We start from the raw sequence: 4,119 nt of genomic DNA, 5'->3' as shown, positions 1-4,119 counted from the left end.
TTCAAACGAACCACGTGGTGTGCTGTTACATTCTCCTTCGAACCCGGAATTCAACTATTAGGGGTGTTTCAATAAAAAAAACATCGCAAATCATGCAAATTTAGCATTTTTAAACCAGTATACTAAAAAGAAATGCTCAGCGATGGAAAAGAAGGATAGATATCACTTTTCAGTATACACATCTCTGTTTATACAATCCCTCACATATTCTACCCCCAATTATTCCTGCGTAAAATGGAATAGCCTCTTTCCATGTTGACATGTTGACGTGAGTTACAATTGGCTGTTACATACTCTTTCGCCGGTCTGAAAAATGTGTTTAATTAGCTCTCATTCAAGCGACAATGCATATTTCCCAGTGGAAGTGAACCTAGTTCGAATCTGCCATTAAAAAGTAGGGGTGTTTTCAGCAAAAAACGAATAACCCTTGAGTGCACACAATACACTGAATTTCAGAACAAATCTTGCATTAGTTACAGCAGCAGAATACCACAGAAATATCAGACGAAACATGAAAACACTATATATTGTCTTTTGGCCTGAGCCCTCTCTATTGCAATTCCAGGAATTAACCCCATATGTGCATCCATTTCCACCTTGGTATCACCCAACCCTGAAAACAAATTCTTAATACCACGCTGAAGCGTTTGGTAAAAACACGTCCATTCATTTGTTACGTCAGAAGTGTTCAACACATTCAGACCCCGACGTGATGTTTCTCTTCGAAGTTTGTCTGACGTACGTTACATAGCAAATTCGGAAGAAGACGTAGTTTACAACATCGGAATTGTGTATTTATCTTGGATTTGTTTGATAGTATAAATTTTTAAATCAGAAAAAAAAATCCTTCAAACTATAGAGGCATATCTTCACCAAGCTAAGAATAACATCCTACCTAGAAAAAAATAATAACATTTCCAAATAGCAATTTGGATTTAGGAGAGGTTGTTGCACAAAAGACAATCTCTACCAATCATTGATAATACCTATATTATAACAATAATCTAAATGATCTGATAGGAAATAAGAACAAACAAAACCCCAAAGGACTATATGCTTGTTTCGTTGACCTTAAGAAGGCATATGAGAGTGTGTCGCATGAAGGAATGTTTTCAAAATTATTAAACTCTTGCATAACAAACAATACTTATTGTAAAAAACATGCACAGTAAAGTAAACTATAAATTCAAGGTTGATGATGGGTTAACAACTAAATTCACATCATATACTGGGGTAAAATAAGGGTGCAACTTAAGCCCTACTCCTTTCAATTTGTTTATTAATGACTTACCAGAATGTGTTGATACTCTCACATGTAACCCACTCACACAGAGAAACAGTTAAGTTGGGTGCCTCCTTTTTGCAGACGACATTTTCATCCTTCAGAAACAAAACATGAATTATAAAATAGCTTAGATAATCTCTCCACTTACACAACACATTGGAAGCTGACTGTTAGTACAGAGAAAACCAAAATAATGGTTTTCAATAAAAAAAATAATCGTCTATTAGACAACATCTTCTTCTATGAACGTGGAGAAATTAATGTGGTTAGACACTACAACTATTTAGGGGTTGTATTAAGTTCGAATGGAACATTTAAAGAGGCAATGAAAACATTAAGACTAAAGCATTAAAGCAAAACTTGGACATAAGCCCAATTTAAATCCACTTACAATGCTATCCCTTCTCGATAAACTAATTAGGCCCATACTAGTTTACAGAAGTGACATCTAGGGTCACGAAAGCATAATTGTTTGTCGTTTCGTTTTAGAAATCAGGAAGAACATATGAATATTTATGGGGAACTGGGGAAATATCCGCTTCATGTATTCATCAAAAAACAATGAATTAAATATTTCAACAGAGTAATGAATACATCAAATGAATTGGTCAAATCAAATTACACTGTTAACTGAAATAAACCAAACACAAATTATCGAAATAACAATTATACTAAACGGCAGAATAATCAAGAAATTAAGTTTGGAATATGAAAAAATATATAAACTTTACTGGAAAAGGGACATTAACATAGGTACTGATGATAGCCAAAAAATCAGCCAATTTGAATACATATATATATATATATATATATGGTATGGTCCAAATCATACCATAGTATTTTTTCAGGTGAGTGAATTGTATACCTTCATTAATTAAAGCATAAATCGATACTCACTGCTGGTAAGTCATGCCATAGTATTTTTACATGTAAGTGAATTGTATACCTTCTCTAATTAAAGCATAACTAGATACTCACTGCTTGTAATATTATGAATTAATTTTAATATTTTATTGTAATTTCAGAACTAAATCTCAATCACTACTTAAGAAATCATATATCGCACAACTATTCATTGCGCCTAGGCTACAAAATCTATAGGAACAAGTTATAAGTCATGCCATAGTATGTTTTCAGGTGAGTGAATTGTATACCTTCATTAATTAATGCATAAATAGATACTCACTGCTGGTAATATTAATGAATTAATTTTATTAATAATTTAATTTAATTTCAGAACTACAGCTGATTCACTACCTGAGAAGTCATATTTTAAAAGATTTCAACTGTGGCTAGACTGACCCCCCGCCCCTATGGGTACAAGTTATAAGTCATGCCATAGTATGTTTACAGGTGAGTGAATTGTATACCTTCTCTAATTAAAGCATAACTAGATACTCACTGCTTGTAATATTAGATCTGTTTAATTCGTTTAAAAGATTCCTCTCATTAGTAAATAGCGCCCTCACTCAACAATATTTAGAATGAGTGGTTGGTCAAAAGTTTGATGAGTCAGGTGCATCTATTGGCTAAGCTTGTTGTACACAGATGCAAATGAGTATAGGAACCATTAATGCTGTAGGGTGTACTGGGAGGGGTGGAGGATTTCATGTTTGTAATGACTGGTTGTAATGTGGTATCTCGTTGTTTTCAAGATGCAGTCTGATATTTGTTGCTTGGTTGTTCAATTGTGGCTAAAATTTGTGTGGTGGGTGGAAAATGTGTTTATTGTTTGTTGAGTCATTGTTTAGACACCCTGCAGCTTGAAATGATATGGTCCAAATTCAAATTCGATATGGCGGTGTTGAATATCTGTGCGATATTGCAGTGTCGTCTAAAAACCACGCATCAAAATGATTTCTGTTTATTTATTTACTGTTGTAGATCCTGAGAACTAGCCATTGAATATGATGTCGGGAATAAATGGTTTTCTGAAGAAGCTTTATTAATTATTGCTGGCAATATTCCAGTATGAATTGGGAGCAAACTGTGACACCAAATCTAGTCGTTGTATTGTTATGCTTCTAAAAAAAAAATTTAAATAAATTAAATAGAAATATTATGTGTATTTTTGTATGTGGAAACATGGCTGGCCCACTCAAAAATATAAAGAAGTGTGGTCTGCAGTTTTTTTTTTTTTTATTTTTTATTTGTGAAAAAACTGGTATTTTACACAGTGTAAACATTAAAACACTCACAGTGCAAGGCTAGTTCACCAACATGTCTATTCTCTTGCTTGAGTGTGAAAGTACATGGTTTAGTGACTACCTCTTATATTTTTAAATTTGAGAATTTCTTTTATTTGGGAAGGTTCTTTTATAAAAAGAGAACAGATATATATATATATTCCTGAATAAAGCCGGGGGTGCTGCCGGAGAGGCGTGCCAACCCAAAAATGTATAGATGTGTTTTGGTGTATTAAATGTACAAGTATATGTTGGTATATTTAGGGCAATACATAATGCCTGCATATGTTCATCTGCTTTATTAGGTATGTATAGCTATTATATCTCGAACACTATAGTAAATATAAGGACATGAAACTATTGATGTATTGAATGCATTGAATAAGAGATATGATCAGCACATTGAAAGGCATAACAAATAGGTTTAAACATGGTTTGCACATAAATGCCGACAGAAAAGGTCGCCAGTTTTAGTTACGAAAACAATCAACTTGGTTGCTTATAGATCCAATATCTAGAGGTCAAAACTTAATTGCGATTCGTAACGAGAAATGTATATCCCAGTCGGGAGATTTTGCTATAAAAATTAATTCCTGGGTTTTCCCCATGAAGAGCGTCGGATCTAATAATTATGACGCAACACAGCAG

Source organism: Saccoglossus kowalevskii, chromosome 8, assembly GCF_978046115.1.
Source record: "Saccoglossus kowalevskii chromosome 8, keSacKowa6.1, whole genome shotgun sequence".
NCBI classification, from domain to species: Eukaryota; Metazoa; Hemichordata; class Enteropneusta; family Harrimaniidae; genus Saccoglossus; species Saccoglossus kowalevskii.
This window is presented reverse-complemented; position numbering follows the sequence as displayed.